Genomic DNA, 21264 nt, shown 5'->3' on the forward strand with positions numbered 1-21264 from the left:
AGACAAAGTGATCCTATGAAATCTAAGGATTTGATTGAGTTGTTGGGGTAGTTGGAAATGGAAGGGCCGAAGGGTCTCCTGCTCCTTCGACTGCCTGTCTTCTGCCTTGCGATGCTGAGTGGGTGCGCTGTGTGTTCGATCGCTCGCTGATTGGTTGCTTCAGTTGCGCGAGTCAATGGGCTGATTCGGTGAGGCCGCTATTTGATTGGACGCTGAAGTCGGGTTGGATTGATAGGCGGATTCGCGGGCTGATTGGCTCGTGCTGTGAGGAGGCGGGACGTTTGCGGCGGCATCGTCTGCTCAGGGTCCGTCGCGTCCCCGCTGACCCAACGGGAAGAAATTGGCGGCGGCGCCGTGATCCTCAGCCGCGTGGTCCAGGGAAAACGGGCGACCAGCAGCCCGGTGGGACCCACCCGGGAGCGGCCGGTACCGGCGGGTTGTTTGGGTGGAGCCGAGGCGTCGGTGCGAGGCCTGATGACGCCGACATGGCGAGGTTGGAGGACGTGGGGTAACTTGCAGCGGGAGTTGGCGGGGGCAGGAGATTGGCAAGTCTGGTTGGCGCATGTGTGGTGAGTTCGCGCATATGTTGCAGATACGTATGTGCTAATTGAGCGAAGCGAAACATTTGCGCAAGCGCCAACTGATGACTGGCGCATGCGCACAGAAATTAAGATGGCTGCCCCCATCCAATGGATCCTGAGTTACAAAGTCAATCCGGACATTTTGGGTCTTTTGTGCCCTGTGTCTCTGTTCTCGTTTGTCAAATCATTTGATTTAAAAAATAGGCTCTAAGGCTTCAGGGCTCTTCGCACGGGGTCAAAACACCGACTTGCGACCATTGTGGACCCCCACCCCGAAGCGACCATTGTGGGACCTTTGGACTCTACTACGGTCGCAGGTCGGGGAGGACCTGTCGGTGTCATTGGGTCGCTTCGGAAGGGATGGAAAACCAATCCATTTTTCTTTGCTTCCCAATGCTCATATAATGTGTCTGATTCCATCCGTTTTTCCTGTTGTAGCATCACATTCTTCATAAAGTTAGATGTTTTTTTTTTAAAGTTGACGTACCATGTGTTTAAAATGCAATGTTTCTCAGTTACTTGTCCAAATGCCTTAAAAATATAGGGACTTTGGTGTTAACAATACAGAGTCAAGATTTCACCAATCCTTTTGAATTTATGATCTCTGGGATTTCTGGTCATATTTTCTATTTTGGTTGGTGTATCTTGCAGACCTGTTTGGTTGCAGCAAGTAAGAAGTTATTGATTTGTAGCATCTGCTGCAGCAGCGCAACCAAATAAAGAGATGTCCCCACAAGGTGAGTGTAAAACAAAGACTGGCTTTACTGCTTTAAATTCCCCACGTGTGCTCACTGGCCCACCCACTTCTGGTGACGTGCCCCTGAATTCCAGAAGTGACATCATTGCATTGTGGCATCACTCTCCAACTGGCCGGCCGCTACGCGGAAGTCAAGGGCATCTCTGCCCGCACATGGTGCTAGGCCCAGGCTCCTTCTCAGTGGTAAAGGGGACTCTGTGCCATCTTGGACTGTCCAAGTGTTGCAGTGATTTGGCCTTTTATGCTTGCCCGGTCACCTGGTACGCTACAATCTCAGCATTGATAAGTGGAAAATTCTTTCAATGTTTTATTCACTTTTATTACAGAATTCTTCCTAATATATCTGTGTAACATTGAAAGTAATGGGTTTTCATGAACAGGGATCACGATTTTACTCATAATTTGGTGAGCCAAATTATGATAAGACAGTTTTTGCTAATGCCCCATGGGAATCAAAATAAAAATGAAGTGAGAAAATTAGGAAGGTTTGTTGACCCTTCCTTTTAAGCAGCATGTCAGGATAACCTTCATGTTACTTGCTGAATTAAAATGTGATTTGTCAGTTCTTATGGCAGCTGCCATATTGGCATTGCAAGGAGAGATGGGAAATGGGTCAGGTCCTTGGTGATCCCAGTAATGCAACGTAGAAAGATGTCACGGGGCTGAATGTGGTTTAGGGAGGGAGAGGGTATTAATTTTTAGGAAAAGTATGTGGCCAGCCACCTATCAATATTTTTTTTATCAAATAGAAATTCCTGCTGGTAGAAGCCATTTCCTACTTTGAACAGGCCCAATCTCATTATCCAAACAGATATTGTTAAGAGCCCAAAGGATCCCAAAACCCAGCAGCAAGAGACATTCACCAGGACAAGTGGTTTTTAAAACAGAAGTTATTTTTAATCAAATTTAATCTTGAAAATAGAATCAAACTTTAACTTAACTCTGTACTTAACAAACCCCAATTAACCCCCTTTTAATTCTAAGTGCACATGTTTGTAATGTGTTTAAATTTAAGAAAAGTTATTTGGTTCATAGTTCAATCTCACTTCTCCTTCTTCCAAGTTCTCTGGATGCAGGCAATTCTGCTGTGCACAGAATGGAATGTGTATAAATTTCACCAGGATTTGGTGCTCAAAAGGTAAATGTTTACAGCTCAGGATAGGTCTTGTAGGGTTTTTAGAGAGAGATTTGTTGTTCCAGGATTTCCACAACTGAGGTACCACCATTAGTCACCTCAGTGTCTCACTGATGAACCTTGCCCCATTAGGGTTTTCCAGATGGTAACGTCTTTCTGCAAGCTACTACAGAGTTCCATTCCTCTTATTCCAAACAACAGGAATTCTTTCTTCTGCTTAACCTAGTGTTAGATAAACAAAACCGAGAAGTGACTTTCCTGGAAGCACCCTGCAGAAAGGCACTTGTAGCCATCCTGGCTCCATTTCCAAACAATGGTCATTCATTTTATGACATCAGTTCAATTAACACCTACTTGTGAATGTGCATAACATTCTCCAGAGATCTTCAATATTTCTTCAGTCTTTCAAATAAGATGTTTTAAAATGTATGTGTGTGTATGTATGTAACCTACTCTAAATCTTACCAAAATCCCAAATATTACCAAATTCTTCAAATATATTTATCCATTACAATATCACGTAAGGAGCATTTAAGAGACTCTTAGACAGGCATACATAAGTGAAAGAAAAACAGGGTTGTAGCGGAAGCACAGCGCGATATTACGAACTACCACCATCGGTTCACAGACTTACCTGACACGTCGCGGGCTAACAGTGCTGGGCACCAAAGTACAGTGAGTGGATCAGATGAAGCCCCTGCCTAAAGGCACGGGGCACTAATGGCTCCTAGCTTTAACCTGCTGGTCCTGTGGACCGGAAGGTGTTCACTAATATTCTCATTGACAGGCAGGGAATAAAAGGTCTGTGTATGTCTGTAATAAACCAGTCTGGAGTTGACAACCTTTGTATGTGTTTGCCTTTATTTAGTAGCATCTATCGCAGTAGGTCCTACAGGGTATTATTTTTTTGTTAGAAATATCAAGATCAACACAACATCGTGGGCCAAAGGGCTTGTACCGTGCTGTAATATTCTGTTATTTCTGTTATTGCTTGATTTTGAATATCTGTTGTAAGTATCACATTTGTGGCCCGAAATGTGAAGTTAATAAAACATCAAACACAAGTTTTATCAGGTAAACTTCTCAGTGTGTTTATCTTCCAATTTCCTTTGTTCTACTGCTTGTGTTCTTATCTCCCTCTCGTACCATGTGACTTCCGGTACATCTCATACATATTCATTATCATGACATCCCTCCTTTAATCAGAAATAAACTTTACCTTCAATTACCAATATCCCTCGGAAACATACAAACATCGTAACTAATGGTAATACTATAACTCAACTACATAAAATTTACTTCCTACAGTACTCATACATGCACTTTATGATTTAAGATTAAAATACTGTCCCAAAGTTCTAATTAAAACTATGGCACAAAGTCTTCGTATAGTTTGGGCACTTTCCGGTTTCGTTTCGGCCTGGCTGCGATATTGTCGTCGCTTCTCGGTTGTTCACTCTCAGCGTCGGAAATACTGCTCGCCACGGCTTCGGGTGTTTCTGGCGCTCTAGTCACTTCATCAGGAGTGCTGGTAACTGCCTCTGGAACATCATCAGGTCTCTCAGTTTCAGCATCTCGTATTGGCCTTTCAACCTCTTCACTCGATGTATCTGGACTGGTACTTTTTTACACCTGATACATTTCTCTTATACAGAACTCCAGTCGGAGACTTGACTGTCACCATACTGCCACTTCTGGTTTCGACAGTATCGGGTTGATGGTAATAAGGTGGGTCTAGTTTACCACCAGTTTCATGCCTCACTAGAACATTATCTCCTGGCATGACGTCTGAGTACTTGGCTCCACGTTTTGAATCTGTGTACAGCTTTGCTGCACCTTTCTTTTCAGCACCGTGGTCCCTCATCTCCTGGTCGTCTCAGATTTCCTTTATTTCTGGCATTTTTGTGCGGACTTTTCTCCCAAAAAATGCTTCTGCAGGACTTTTTCCAGTGGTTGCGTGAGTCGTTGCTCGATAGACAGCCACATAAGATAGCAATGCTTCTCGCCAATTTTGTCCTTCTGCGTGTGCAATCCTCAATCGTTTTTCAATGGACTGATTTTGTCTCTCTACTTCTCCGTTGGCTTGCGGCCATTTCGGAGTTACTTTATGATGGTAGGTACCTGTGGTCCTCATGTATTCCGCAAATGTCTCTGAAATGAATTGTGGAACATTGTCTGAGTATAATGCTGTGCACGCGTGGGTTCGGATCCCATCCTCGTCGCCAATGTCACATTTGTGGCCTGAAATGTGAAGTTAATAAAACATCAAACACAAGTTTTATCAGGTAAACTTCTCAGTGTCTTTATCTTCCAGTTTCCTTTGTTCTCCTGCTTGTGCTCTTATCTCCCTCTCATACCACGTGACTTCCGGTACATCTCATACATATTCATTATCATGACAGTAATCACTGTGAGACTTCAGTAATGTAGCAAATTTGCACAACAACATTGCAATCAGAAGTTTGTATCTCCTGGTTGACTTGAGCTTTTCACATTTTTACACAATGCTTTATAGGTCTGGTCAGTAAGAAAAGAAATATTGTGCATGTTGAAGATGTCATTATGTCTGAAAGTAACACTGGAACAGAGTCATTAACACCAAGGTAAATATCACCCTTTAGTGGCTGGTGAAGTTTCCTGATGGGCACAAGTTATCCCTCAGTGGCTACGGTGATGTGAAAATGTGGGTAAATTATTTTGTATATGATTTATACATGTTAAAATTAGCTGTTTTTTGTTCCAATTTCAGGTAGGTGTGGTTGCAAAGTGGGTAAGGATAGAAAATACTTAGGGATCAAAAACTGGGGCTTTCATTTGATGGTGTGAAAGTCAAAATGGAAACTCAGAATAAGGCTAATCTGATTAATCAAGCCACTGGCTCTCATACTTCCACCAGAAGTGAATCTAGAATTGAATTTTGAGTCTTTTATGGTGGGTATCTTCAAAGTCTGTTGATTGCAAGACTAAATTAAGAGCCCTTTTGCCCCTGGCTGCTGAAAGATTGTTTTGTTTATCAACTAAATCTTACTGAGAGGGAGAGGGAGAATAGAGTGAAGCTGCTTTCCTACTCATTGGTAATGAATCTTACAGTAAGATCTTTCAAATAATTACAGATTCCTAATTCCTCCCAGTCCTCGGGCATTTTCTCCTGCAATCTACATCAGTTACCACCATCCAGGGATTCTCATGCAGGGTAATGTTTCACAATCACCTCCTCCAACCATGTCCTTACACTCTGTGGCAGGAAACCCAATCCAGAGTAAATGACAGATTGGCTGAGTGCCTCCACTTGGATCACAATGGCCATCTTGGCTAATGGTCGCAAGCTGTTTTAAGTTCCATTCCATTCCCACTCTGACCTTTGTCTTCTGCCTCCTCCATTGTCTGGGTGAGGTCAAATCCAGAGGAACCATCTCTTATTGCATTTGTGAATCGATGGTATGAATATGGAATTTTCTAAGTTCATGTAACCTGCCCACACCCCCCCATATTTTTCTCCCTTTCCTGTTAATTCACCCAGCTCCCCTCGTATTTTCCCTTCCAAACCAAATGACTTATAAATGTGGGCAGAGAAATGGCAGATGGAGTTTAATCGGGACAAGTGCCTTGCACTTTGAGAGGACTTGTAGTAGTTTTGCAATGAGGGATCTTGGGGTGCAAGCGCGAGCTCCTTGAAAGTGGCAACACAAGTGTAGAGCGTTAAAGAAATTATTCTTCATTGAGCAGGGCATGAAGTATAAATGTGGTTAGGCCACATTTTGAGTGTTTTCTGCAATTCTAGTTGCTGCATGACAAAAGGAGTTTATCAATGGGTTGCTTGGGATAGAGCATTGGCTCTGAGGAGTGATTTGTCAAATTTGGATAGTTTTCTCTGGAGCATTGGAAGCTGAGTGATGGCCTGGTTAAAATTTATCCAATTATTGTAGTCCTGGAGAAGGTAGATTTCTTCTTCCCCCGCCCCCGTGGGAGATGTAAAAATACTACGATGCCTATATTGAACATGAGAGGGGGCAAAGGAGAAAAGTGAGGCAGGTTTTTGCACAGTGCGGTGGGGGTATGGCCCACAATGCCAGGATAGTGGTGAAATCACCATGATTTAAGAGGCATTTGGTTGGGCACATGAACAAGAAGGAATGGGTGATGTGTATGGACCATGTGCTGACAGATTGGATTAATTTAAATGAGCATCATGGTCACCACAGACATTGTTTACCAAGTGGCCTATTCCTGGGCTGCGCTGTTGAGTGATAATTCATCTCTTTTCAAGGATTGTTGCCGATGGGCAGTAAACTTTTCACAGAGGTCTATCTCCAATGAATGTATTTAGAACATTTCCATGAGTTAATTCCCTGTAGAAACAGCAGTTTATCATAGAAACATGGAAGATAGGAGCAGGAGTAGGTCATTCTACCCTTCGAGCCTGCTCCGCCATTTGATCATGGCTGATCTTAAAGTTCAGTACCCCGTTCCCGCCTTCTCTCCGTAACCTTTAATACCCTTATACTGAAGAAATATATCTAATTCCCTCTTAAATATATTTAATGAACCTGCCTCTACTGCCCTCTGTGGCAATGAATTCCACAGATTCACCACCTTCTGGGTAAAGAAATTCCTCCTCATCTCGGTCCTAAATGGTTTGCCTATTATCCTCAAACCATGGCCCCGGGTTCTGGATTTTCCCATCCTTGGAAACATCTCATCTGCATCCATTCTGTCCTGTCCTGCTAGAATTTTATATGTCTCTATGAGATCCCCTCTCAATCTTCCAAAATTTGAAGGCCATCATTACTGAATCCATTTTAATCAGCCTTCACCTTGTACAATGTTCTGTTGAGACAACAAAATCAAAATGCAACTTTTAACCTCGAGGAAACATGAGTAATCCTCTGTACCACAGAATTATTGCTGAAAAGATATTTGGAAAATTTTGTGAATTCCACTTCCAAAGAGGAACCACAACAAGATTTTTAAAAATTAAACCCAGAACATTTATTAGAAGTTGTTTATCACTATAAACATGTTCAGGTTCAGTAATGATCGATTCTGGATTGGCATGTGGCAGTAATAAAAGGAATGCAGGGTAGATATATTCCAAGGAAAAAGAAATTAATGATTTGGATTGTGGTTTAAATGATTTTGTGGCCAAATTTGCGGAGGTCACCAAGATAGGGGACAGAGTAGGAAGTGTAGAAACCGTAAAGTTGCAGAAGGATATAAACAGATTAGGAAACTGGGCAAAATGATGGCAGATGAGATTTAACACCGAGAAATGTACAGTTGTACATTTTGGCAGTGGAAATAAACAGGAAGCATACTATTTGGATGGGATGAAAATTCAGACCTTGGATGTGCAAAGGGACCTGGGTGTCCTTGTGCAAGGAAACCTAAAAGTTAATGACCAGGTGAAATTGGTAATGAAGAAAGCGAATGCTATGTTGGCATTCATTTCAAGATGAATAGTGTACAAGGGAAAAGAGATGTTGATGAGGCTCTATGGGGCACAGGTGAGACCTCATTTCGAGTACTGGGTGCAGTTTTGGGCCCCCTATCTGAGAAAGGATGTGATGTTTTTGGAGAGGGTGCAGAGGAGAATGACGAGGATGATTCCCAGAATGCAAAATATAATGTACAAGGAGTGTTTGACAGCTCTTGGGTTGTATTCATTGGAGTATCGTAAATTAAAGAAGAAAGCTCATGGAGACATTTTGTATTTTGAAAGGTTTAGATAGGGTGGATGCGGGTAACATGTTTCCCTTGGTGGGTAAATCGAGGACAAGAAAATTAGAGGTTATCCATATAAAACAGGGATTGGGAAGAACTTCTTTCACCAGAGTGTCATGGAGCTGTGGAACTTACTGCCTCATACAGCAGTGGATGCCAGATCACTGGGAGTATTTAAACAAGAAATAGACAAGTATCTCGTTAGTGAGGGCATGAAGGGATATGGGGAAAAGGCTGGAAATTTGAAGGAGTGTAGAGTAGATCAGTGTGTATTTACAGAGCAGGATCAATGGGCCTGGTGGCCTGGTTCTGTTCTTTTGTCTTGGGATCTTGTTCTCATTTGAGAGAAATTATCGAAGGCAACTGAGAAAAATGGAAACATTCGAGGCAATTGTTGGAGTAGGTTATTTGTTTGCCATCTCTATGTAAAACTCCAAAATTATCTGTCACTTTGGATCGGTGCCGATCCCTCCAATCCCTGAGGAACATAGTCTTTCTAATATGTCATGTGTTCTTTCAGCTACAAATTATTCTCTTTTTCAAACATGGCCACAGGTTACTCGTGCTTCATTTCTGTCTTGCAATTTTTTGGGTGGTTTTTCAGTTGTAAATGTGGCAAATTCCATTTTGGGAGTGGATTTCTTGGCACATTTTTCCGTGATGTATTTGAAAAAACGCTGTGTGGACTGCAGCTCTTGAATGCAAATGAGCTGCATTTGTTCTTAAAGTTCCTGCCCTTTCCAAGCCTTGCTCAAGTGTTTTCCTCGCCTCGTGACCCCATCGTAACGGTGTACAGACATGCAATAAGCCACCATATAAAGGCAGGGTCTGAGACGCAGGCTCGTAATACCCCCAGATTATCTTAAAATCGCAAGCTTGGATTGGCAAGAGTTTGGCGTATTCCACAGATCTGACAGCTGCTGGGCTTCACGGTTGCATATGGTTCTGAAAAAAACTAGGGATTGGCGGCCTTGCAGAGATGATGGTACCGTGAACAATTCCACCGTGCCTTACTGATACAATATTCCAAATTTACAAGACTTCTCAGCAAACCTCCACGGCAAATATGCATTTGCTAAAATAGATCTAGAATGTACTTACTATTAGATTCCATTTGAATCTCCGGATGTCACAAAGACAGCAGTGATGTTCCCATTCGGCATGTTTGAGTCTATGGAATGCAGCTGAGACATTCCAGTGGTTCATGGACCACGAACTCACTGGCCTTGGGTTTGTTTGGTGCTTGTGTTCATCAATTAGATTCTGGTTGTAAGTGTGGATGAAGAGGAGCACAAGAGCCACCTTATCTCATCGTTTCCAAGGCTTGAGGAATGCGGCATCGTGATCAATGCCAGGAAATTGTTTCTGGTGCTTCTGATCTTGTATTTTTGAGGCCTAGAGTTATGCAACATGGTATTTTGCCTGATGAATGGGAAGTACGTGAATTTTGAGAATTTCCTCCCTCCGTTAAGGTTGGCCAGTTGTGATGGTTTTTAGGTATGAGGAATTATTATTGCTGTTCCCTGGTGAATGCCACAGCATCTCTATTACCTCTTGCTGAATGACTCAAAGGATCTTATGTCTGTTTCAAAAAGACCTTAACTTTGAAAGACGATGCTGTGTATGCTTTCCATGATGTGAACACTGTTCTTACAAATGCCACTAAGGTTGTACATCAAATGCCCAAGGCCTTGCTCTCTTACCACAGATGCATCTGTCAGTGCTGTGGGACCAGTGTTTGAACAACGAGTCTGTGGACAATTGGAAACTTTGGCATTTTTTGTTCCAGCCAAGTGGTCACCAGCTCAGGAAAATATAGTACACTTGGGCAAGAACTCTTAGCTATCTATCGCGCAGTGAAACATTTCAGTTTTTAAAAAAATATATTTATAGTTTTGTATACAGTTCAATATAATAATAGAATCGTATCCAAACGATACTTTCAATTATGAAAATGGAATAAAAAAATAAATGTTGTACTGTACATAAAAGTGAGAAGAGAAAAAAGTATAAAAGAAAAATAATACAGATCTAGGTGCAAAGCTCCTGTGATATCTATTCCCTCCCAAAAGGAAAGACAGAAAATTAATAAAATTGTAGAATTAAACCAACATGATAAGGTTCAACCATTAAGATTAAAGAAAAGTGGTGGTGGGGTGGAGAATTGAATACATTAGATATCCAAACCCATATCTAAATATGGTTTCCATATTTTGATGTATGTATCATACCCAATTCTAATATTATAAGTCACATTTGCTAAGGGAATACAATTTTGCATTTCCCCACAATCAATTTTAAGATGGGATTCAGATCTAAAACATGAATTTGAAAAACTAGGAATAAATTAATTTATGTGGCATTAAATATAATTGATGAATAAGTTATAATTAACAAATGTATCAAAAACATGAATTATGTCCCAACAAATGTCAGACCAGAAAAAAGGGTTAATTTCAGTTCCCAAATCCAATTCCCATCTTTCTTTTGATTTATTCAAGTCTGGGTTTGGAGATTCCTCTTGAAGTTGAAGATACAATTTGGAAAGGTTTCTTTGTAATTCCCTCATGAATCCCAATTTCCAATCCAATATTTCAGCTTTTTTACTGGAAGGTCATCCTTTGACCATTTGTACAGACCACCAGCCTCTTATGCATACTGTATCTCTACTTGCGAAGGGAGATTCGGCACTTGGACTTCATCCTTCAATTTTCATCGGACACACATGACATCTGAGAGAAAGCGAATGCTGTGGTTGGTGCCCAATCCAGGTGCGACATTACATACAACTACTGACATCAATTTCAATGCTCATGCATGGTGCACTGATCCCGATTTCATCCGGTGTAACCAGATCAACTCTTGTTTCCATCTTCAAGATGTGACCTTGGATGAATCGGCTGAAAAGTTGGTCTGATTTTTTTTTCCCCAACAGGAAGGACTAGGCTGTATGTGTGGGTGGCTATGAGGCAGGAGATTTTCTCTTCACAATCTATCTCTTCTTGGTAGAAGAGCATCAATCAAACTGGTTAAGGAACATCTTACCTGGCTTCGTGTTAAACAGAATGTTGGATTATGTGCAAGGACTTGCTTGCTGGGTCAACGCCCTAAAGTCTCCAGGCACATGAAATTCAAGCTGGGGGATTTTGTTGTTTTGGATTCCTATTTCCAGCACGTGCACCTTGTGGCTTCCAAGGTCCACTTCCGCCATCTCGGCTATGTACGCCTCTGCTCACGGGTGAGGACAGGACTACCAGGTGGCAGGATGAAATTCCTATCATCGGCATCTCTGTAGAGACAATTGCTTGGACTTTTGTGGATCATTGGATTAAATCTTTTGGTGTTCTGGGCACTATTACAACAGATCGAGGGTCTCAGTTCGAGTCAGCATTGGTCCGAGCTCTCATTGATCCTCTGGGCACTACCTGAATTATGGCGAAGCATTTCAAGGCCAACAGCTTCTTTGAGCATTTTCATTGATGATCGAAAGCACCATTGACAGCAGGTGGCAATACATCGACATGTAGCGAATGTTTTCCCATGGTTCTCCTTTGCGTGACTACAGCTCTTAGGGCAGATCATGGATTTTTAGTGGTAGAGCTATTCTATGACTGTATGTTAACCTTGCCAGGTGAGTTTGTGAATCTTAGACCAGACACAGTGCTCCATGAACAGGTCAGTTATCTTGACCGTCTTCGAGAAAATGAGATAACTCTGAGGTTCTCCTATGTGGCAGCATCATCTGCAGTGGATGTGCCAAATGATTCACAACAGTGTTCTCGTGTGTTTCTTTGACATGATGTTGTTTGTAAACCACTTTAGCCAATTTACGATGGTTCTTTCCAGGTCTTATGGCACCATCCATAGTGTTTTTTGTTTGACAGGAATGGAAAAGGTAACACTGTTTCCATCAACAGGTTGAAGCCAGTGTATTTCGAATGTTCACATTCTGCATCAGGGCCAGAGCGAAAGGACCAGTCGTGCACCTGCATACCCTGACTTACAGAATCATACGAGATCAGGCTGAACTGTCAACCCTCCAGACCGTTACACTTGGGACAGTTATATTCATTCGCCTCCTTGCATGGATCGGAGGCTGGAGGTGGGAGTGGGGGGAGGGGTCTGTCACGGTGATGCATCTGCCTGCTTTGGGAATGGTGCCAGTTGCCGCTGATGATGTAATTGGATCGTTGCACTGGAGGAATAGCCCACATGCGCAGGTGCGTTAAGCATCAGTATATGGGTGATGGATTTCGGATGCAGGAGTGGGGGAGAGGGAGAGCATCAGGATCACCATGTGGCACTGAGCTAAGGAGAAGGTCAAAGGGGTTTGGCTGGGTGATGTTTAGAGAGTTGAAGAATGCAATGTTGTGTTTGAGGAGGATAAAGAAGGTCGACTGCATTGTCTTCTGGAGGAAATGAGTGAGGATATTCTTTAATTGTTTGTAAACGATGGTATATCAGTGCCGTTACAAATCTAACCCTTCCCTACCTCACACTCATTACTCTCTATTATATTTCCATCCATGTATCTTAGTCTTTTGAATGTCCTCATTGTGCCAGCCCCCACCTCCACCCCAGCAATGCATCCCAGACCCTCACTGCTCTGTAATTTTTTTAAAGCTTGTTTAGACGATCAAATCAAAAGATGAATGAAGTTCTACTGCTTCATCTCGTGATCTCATCATCATTTCTTTGCAGATTATGTTTGTCTTAAATAGACACTATGAAGGAGAGGGGGAAGGGTGGATCCCTTATTATATCTGCTGTGCAAATACTGCGAGCTGCATTGTTACACCTCATAGCAACACATGTAACACCTCATCATCAGATGTTGAAGAATACTGGGGAATATTAATGATCTAAAATACCCAAACTGGAGAAATAAATTTAAATGAATGCCTTTGGAATGAACTTTGGAAGGCAGCATTGGGTTTTCGTGACTTGCTCATGAACCAGAATTTCTCTCACTTGGGTTCTGGCTCCTGAGACCATTCTCTTGCTTCCATTTCAATGAAGTGACTACTTTCCCTTCCTGGCTCCCATGCAAGCTCGCTGTGGCTTCTTTTGTACTGACTGTCATTATGTTGTTGCAAAGTACTGTCCATCCATCTTTTCTCAAAATCTGGACTAATCCGTACCAACTCATGAAATATTGATGCTCTCCATTTATTGACTTTCTTGATTTGAGTTTCTTCCTGTCCAACATGGTTCGTCAGTGGATGGCACAATTGCAAATCTGTTGCGCTGCCAGTGATAGGGATGGGGTTCAAATCCTGCTCTCTCTGTGAGGAGTTTTTATGTTCTCCCTGTGTGTGTAGGTTTCCTCTGGGGTGGGGGAGGGGGTCCAGATTTTTCCCACTGTTCAAAAAGTATGGGGGGTTGAAGGTGAATTGGGAGGCACAGGTTTGTGGGCCTAAAGGGTCTGTTACTGTGCTGTAACTCATCTTAAAGTATCGCATTGACTCTGATATGACACTAATGTAAATCTTGGTAGCAATGGTGTGTATGATTCTGCTTTGTCTTGATCTCTGCGGCTATTGGCCTCGTCTCTCATATGGAACCCTATAACTTGGATGATTTGGAATTACCTAGTTGTGAGGAGTATATCTGAATGAATAGCTTCGCTAATTACTCACCATGTTCATGTTTAAAGTCCATCTATCCTTGTCTGCCCAGTCTGGACTGGAAAATTGCAAATGTTACTCCACTCCTTAAGAGGGAATAGAGGCAAAAGACTGTAAATTTTAGACCATGTCTTCACATAAAAAAAATAATTATCATGTAAATTTAACAAATAATTCTGAAAATGAGGCCATCGTAGTCCCTAATGCATATTTCCATGTCAATTTTTGCAACAATACTCTTGCCAAAGTACCTTTCTATAAAAATATTCTGATGCCTGCATAACTCTTTAAAGAGTATCTTTGGAAGCGAACATGGAATTGATTGAAAAATATATTGAATACAATGAAAAATATTCACTTCAACACAATTCACATCTACCATTCATGTCAAAGGAAGATCTTTCCATTTAATTAAATCAGCTTTAATTTTATCAATAGAGAAACATATTTAAACTTACACAAATGTTGATAATCCACATCAACCATTACCCCTAAATATTTAATTTTCTTAGTCCATTTAGGCTGTGTAATCTGTTTACAAGTAGGATAATATTCCTCGTAATTGGTAACATGTTCCTCTTATCCCGATTAACCTTATAAACAGACATTTCTCCATATTGTACCAAACAGGTTTGCAGATGTCGTAATGATTCTGAGGATTTGTTAAATATACTGGTACAAAGGAACCTTATATTCTCTTCATTTATTTTAATCCCACTTTATTTTATCATTTTGTCTTATAGCTTGGGCTAGCGGTTCTATCACCAATGGTGACAAAAGACAACCTTGCCTTGTGGAGCATGTTAAATTAAACGTATCTGAAATTTGTCCATTTGTCACCATCCTCGCCAAGGGATTTTTATACCAGGCTTTAACTCAACCAGGTAAAAAAGGTCCAAACTTAAATCTTCAAGTACTTTAAATAAAAAGTACCTTTCAACTCGATCAAAGGCTTTTTCTGCATCTAATGCCACAATCATTGATTGATTCAAACAATGTCTTGACACATTAATCAACGTCAACAGTCTAACAATATTTTCAGAAGAAAATCTATTCTTAATGAAACCTGCTTGATCAACATGTATTAAACGTGATAAATACTTTGCAAGTCTATTAGCTACTATCTTATAATCTACATTTAATAACGATATTGGTTGATATGAGACAACGTTCAATGGGGCTCTTCCTTTTGTGCAATAACTAAGTCTAGCTCTAGAAAAGGATTCTGGAAATGCTTTTGCTCTTCTGTAGCTTGTTTAAGAACATCCGTCAAAACAGGAGACAAGACTTCATAAAATTCTTTATAAAACCCTCCTGTAAACCCATCTTCTCCAGGTGATATTCAATATCGCTTCTTCAATTTCTAACTCATTGAAAGGAATTTCCAATTCTGTCCTATCTTTATCGTCCAAAACTGATACGTCCAAACTACCTAAAAAAGACTCAACACGTTCCTCATCCTGACTTACATCAAAAGGATATAAATTCTGGTAAAATGAGTGAAATTCATCATTCATTTCCTGAGGTTTAAAAGTGATTCTTGTATTATTTTTTATCGCATTTATTGTCCTTGATGCCAGTTCAGTCTTTAATTGCCGAGCGAAAACCTTATGCACTCTTTCTCCGTACTCATAATAACGCTATTTGGATCATTGTATTAATTTTTCATATTTATATGTTTGCATTATATTATAACAGTTTCAACTGAATCAAATAAGTTTTTATCCACAGTCGAATTTCATTGGAATTCCCTTTCTAACATTGTTATTTCCTTCTCCAAATTTTGCCTCTCTGGCAAATGCTGCATCTAAATTCTTGTAGAATAATTGATTATCAGACATCTTAAATAAGCTTTTAAAGCATCCCACAAAACAAATTTACTTTGTACTGAATATGTATTAATTTGCACATAAGACTGAATATGGTCTTTGATTTAACTTAGAAACTTTGGTTGCTTCAATAACATCCTATGAAATCTTCACCGATAAAGGTCTCTACATTATGCAAACCAGAACATGTGCAGGAGCACAATCCTTTATCCAGAACCCTCGAGGGGGGGCGGGGGTCACTGTGTTCCGAATTTCAGATTTTTCTGGATTTCGCAAAGACAGATTTAAGCCCACCAAATTTGTGCTCCTGTATCCACCCCCACTCCCTTCTAGACGCGCTGCCATTTTCCCCCCACCCCTCACCCGCCTGATTCGCGCTGCATCTCTCTCCCCACTTGCTGGTGTTTGGAGCTTTCCGGATTTTAGATGTCCGGATAAATGATTGTGTACTTCTACTTAACAATGAAGAATGATCAGACAAAATCCTACTCTTAAATCTAGTATAAATCTACCCTGTAATTGTACTGACATTAAGCAAAAGTCAATTCTCGAAAAAGAATCATGTCTGGGTGAATAAAAAGAAAAGTATTTTTCTGTCAGTATTAACTTCCTCCAGATTTCCACCAAATTCAAATCTTTCATTGAGTCTAACATCCATTTAGCTATTTTGGTTCTTTGTACAGTTTTTGGAAATTTATCCAACTCTCAATTAAAATCCCCACCAACCAAAATATTTTCATTAGCTTGACCCAGATTCAAAAAAGTTACAGAAATAACATCTTCATCATCTTCATTGGGTCGATAAACATTCATCAAAGTCCATGCTTCAGCAAAAATTTTACAATTCACCAACAGCTCTCTACCCAATGTGGCAGAGAATGATTCCAACTGAAACGTTATCTTCGTATGAACCAAAGTTGCAACTCACCTCTAGCTTTTGAATTAAATGAAGATGCAAAAACATGTCCTACCCAATCTCTTTTCAATTTCTTTCTCAGACAAACGAGTTTCTTGCAAAAAAGCAACATCAACCTTCATTTTCTTTATATATGCCAATACTCTCTTCCTTTTAAGTGGATTATTAAGTCCTCTAACATTAAAGGTCAAAAAATTTAAATGAGCCATAACTTGATTTCCTCTTGAGATTGACACTTCACACAGCAATTACATATTTAAATAAACCCAAACCCCCCCCTTTCAAACAATAAGAAAACCCTGAAAAAATGTAAAAACCTACAAGAACCGGACCCCCCTCTGTGGACCAGGTGTAGTTCATACCACAAGTGGCAGATGACTTTAGAAGTAGTAGAGTCAACCACCACCCCCCAACCGAAATTTAAAACCCATCAGTCATCCTAGTGATAACAACCACATTGAGCTTGAGCTTCATCTTCAACATCACTCACCAATTCTGATTCCCCATTCCCTTCCCAATCTTATCCCAGGACATTTTCCCCATCGATTCCTTCAAATCTGGGAAGGAATTCGCAAACACTAATGCATCATAAGGACTCTCAAAACATTGAGACTGATCTGGCCTGTAAATAACCTTAAATACCTTCGGATACCGAAAAGTAAACTTATATCCTTTCTTCCACAGCACTGCTTTGACCAGATTAAACTCTTTCCGTCAATTAATAATCTCTCAACTTAAATCAGCATAAAATAAAACCCTATTGCCTTAAACCATCGTAGGGCTTTGATCAAGGCGAGCTTTCTGAACTGCAAGCCACAATATCATTTCTCTATCCTGATATCACAAACATCTTAAAAGAACCGCTCTTAGCATTTGACCCGGAAAAGGTCTTCTCCTTTTCGACCTATGAGGCCGATCTAAAAATCACGACTCCAAACATCTCTGGAATCCATTTCCAAAAATAATTTTTCAGGATCTTCTGGCAGACCAACTATCTTAATATTATTACGACAACTTTGATTTTCCAACAAATGTCTCTTCTGGACATACCAGCGTGTAAACAAATCCTCAATTTGATCTATTATCTCCACATAATGGAGAAATAAAAACATTATCTATCCTCTTAAATTGATCTTGTCCAGTGTCCACTGCTGTTGAACTCTTATTAATATCAACTTGAATAGATGTAATTTCTTCACACATACTAGCCATTTTTCTCTTCATACCAGCAAATTGATCATTTAAAGTTTCAAAACCTTAGGTCATAGAAGACATCATCTTTTCGTTTGGTTGGATCAGTTCTGTAGACATGAGGTTGACTTCCATCCCTGTTGCAGGGGCCTTGAAGTCTGGGGAAGGCATCTGTGGTGAAATGACAGTTTTCATTGGAGAAGGAGATGTTCTTAAATCCTTAGGCGTCCCTTCAGTGAGTCCAACTGCAGCAAGTAGTCATTCTTGCTATTCTTCTTCTCGAACTTCTAAGTTGTCCTCCTCCACCTCTTCTCTGCCACCTCATACCTGGCAGCCCAACTGCGGATCTGATCCAGAATTTCCTGAATGCGATAACTTCCACCCATGCTGAGAAGCTCAGTAGAACACAGGGGAGCATCTCCAGATGCACCGCTGCATACAGGCAGTTCCCTTCCCGCTAACTCCCGCTGGCATTCGGGCACCAACACCCCACTCTCCTTTGTCAAGCTGGCTCATGTCGGATTCCATACGCGCGCTGCACCTGGCCCGCCACCAGGCCAAAGATCTCGGCGCCATCTTGCCTCTGAGGATGCGGAAGTTTCTTCCAGCTTCTCCCAAGTTCCACGTTGAGGATTCGGATCTATCTCTAACTGTTCCTGAGGTTCCTTCTGGAAGGTCAGGCTTGCTTCTTCTGTACTTTTCACAGGTTGAAAACCGAGGTTTTTTCTAAGTTGCTGGTAATGAAATGGTATTGTATGTACTTACCAGTACAGGCATGGGTTGGCACACCCTCTTGATGAAATCCTCTCTGAGACTCCTCCCTGGACTCCTTCCCTGTGACCCAGGCCATAAAGTTTGAGGCACCTCTTCCTTCCCTTCACTTCCTTGCTTGGACCCAGGCCTGCAGTCTTGTGTGTAATGAAGGCTATCGTTCCCCTTATTCTTTGTCTCTGTGATTATTGGGCCAACTGGTCGTGCCCAACCCTGCTTTTTTCCTTTCTTAATTTCCAGAATCCTACAGTAGTAAATTACTGTTTAAAACATTGATAAAGTCAAAAAAGTCACTACAGTTCGAGTATTGAACAGTTCAGTCAGGGAGAGGTGTCTTCTCACATCTTTTTCCAATGCCATCTTTCCAAGACCCCACCCCCCCCCCACAACATCCCCTCAGCTGACTCCTTGAACACCATCCAATCCACAGACTCTAGGCAGCCCTGCAGCTGTCTTCCCTTACGTGACCACCTTCTGGTTGTCCTGATCTAGTAAGTGTTGTGAGCAATTTTAGGTCCCATTTCTAAGAGAAGATGTGATGGCCCAGAGGTGGTTTACAAGAATGATCCTGGGGATGAGAGGAATAATGTTAGAGGAGCATTTGATGGCTCTGGGCCTGGACTTGCTCGAGTTTAGAAGGATGAGGCAGGACCTCATTGAAAGCTGATGAATAGTGAAAGAGCTGGATTGAGAGGATTTTGCCAGTAGTGGGAGGGTTTAGGACGAGTGGGCACAACCTCAGAATAAAAGGATGTCTGCTTAAAAAGGAGATGGAGAAACCTTTTCATCTGGAGCAGTGATTTTCAAACTCCTCCTCCACACCCCCACCCCCACCCCCTGGATCATATTCCACTTAATCCCTATGCCAGAAGTTCTCTGTTAGTAAGGGATTACTTAAGGTGGAATGTGATTGGAAAGAAAAAGTTTGAAAACCTCTGTTTTAATTGTACCTGATTGATTTGTTCTGTGCGTGGTTTCATATCTCCAGAGGAAATGGGCCAATGACAATTTTTCTCAAGCAAAATATTTCCTTCACAATTGAGTCCACTGCAGTCTTTCTCAGCCTTATTTCCCATTCATATTCCACTTTAAGCAATCTGTTACTGATTTTTCAACACTCCAAGGAATAAAGTCCCAACCTGTTCAACCTTTCCCTGTAGCTCAACTCCTGAAGACCTGGCAGCGTCTTAGTAAATCTTCTCTGCACTTTTTCAATCTTACTAATACCCTTCCTGTAGCTAGGTGACCAGAACTGCACACAATACTCCAAATTTGGCCTGACCAACATCTTATCCAACCTCACCATAACTTCCCAACTCCTATTTTTAATATGTTAATTAATGAAGGCCAAGATGACATAAGCTGTCTTTAGAACCCTGTTGTCCTGTGACACCACTTTCATGGAATTATGTAACTGTGTTTTATCTCTTGCTGCCAATTTGTATAACTTCTCTGTTCAATTTCATAAGGTTGGCTTCTGGAGTATTTTATTGTGCCCCTTCATCTAGAGATTCTGGCAGAGCAAAGCAATTTTGTTTTCTTTTGTCAGCTTAAATTTTGTCACATTGATCCAAAAACAAGTATTTTCACCATTCCTTCATTTCAGATTCTCTGCAGCTGTCGTATTGTACCTCACAGTGACGACATCATGTTTGTCTTGTTTATCCTTTACCCCTCCATCCAGAGGATGTTGATCAATGAGTGGACTCCACTCATCCAGCACCACTGTCATTTCTGCTGCTCGGGCTTTTCATCCCACATATTCACTTTGTTATTTCCCCTCTTCTTTTTCTCAGCAAAGAGAATCAGGTTTTTTTGATCATATTTCTGAATCCCATTGAAAGGTTATCGACCTGAATGTTTCAACTCCGATTATTTTTGCAGAAGATGACCTGCTTAGTATTTCCAGCATTGAGTTTTTATTTTACTGCCTTGGTGTATTACTGAGTGCTTTGAATGGGAGAAGAAATATGGGTTGGGTTAAGTGGAGATGTTTCGATCATGGAGTGCGTTTAGAAAAATAAACGTAAAAGGGGAGGGTGCATGGAAATAGTTAAATCATCTTTTAAAATTGTTTTTTTAACTATGATTGTTTTCCGATGTACGTGCAGTGTTCAGAATTAAAAATTTATTGTTATGAACATGTCACAAAATTTGTCATTTTGTGGCAACAATACAGGTGCAAATATTGTTGTAAATAACATTTTAAAAAAAGAAATCCATTTGTGCTAAATGAAGCATAGTGAGGGAGTGACTGTGGTTCCTTGTCCATTCAAAAATCTGATGGCAGAGGGGGAGAAGCTGTGTTTGTACCACTGGATGTTCGTCTTCAGGCTCCTGGACCTGTTTCCCTGGTGATAGCAGTGTGAAGAAGGCCTGGCCTGGGTGGCGAGGGTCCTTGAGGATAGAGGTTGTTTTCTTGAGACTCCGCCTCTTGGAGAAATCCTTAATACATGGGCTAAGGATGAAAGGGGAAAAGTTTAGTGGAAACATGAGGGGGATCTTCTCCACACAAGGTGGTGGGAGAGTGGAACAAGCTGCCAGCTGCATGAGGAAATGTGAGCTCCATGTTAGCATTGAAGAGTTTGGACAAGTTGAGGGATACGAGGGTGTTGACAGGCTCTGGACTGGATGCTGGTCAGTGTGATGAGGCAGGATAAGAGTTCTTCAGTTGGCGCGTTAAACCATAAGACAGATAGCTGTGTTCTCACCCATTTAATGGAACGCGCATGGTGC

At 41.3% G+C, this 21264-nt stretch overlaps 1 protein-coding gene across 2 annotated transcripts in view; it reads left to right on the top strand.

Moving 5' to 3' along the window:
• Window positions 1–274: 274 nt before the first annotated feature.
• Window positions 275–21264, top strand: part of LOC138750352 (uncharacterized) — a 68068-nt gene continuing 47078 nt past the window's right edge. For both annotated transcript variants that reach the window (XR_011349278.1, XM_069912427.1), the window contains exon 1: window positions 275–569. The gene's annotated coding sequence lies outside the window, so the exon portion shown is untranslated. The remainder of the gene's footprint in view (window positions 570–21264) is intronic.

The sequence above is a fragment of the Narcine bancroftii genome, unplaced genomic scaffold (genome assembly GCF_036971445.1).
Source record: "Narcine bancroftii isolate sNarBan1 unplaced genomic scaffold, sNarBan1.hap1 Scaffold_121, whole genome shotgun sequence".
In the NCBI taxonomy this organism is placed as follows: Eukaryota; Metazoa; Chordata; class Chondrichthyes; order Torpediniformes; family Narcinidae; genus Narcine; species Narcine bancroftii.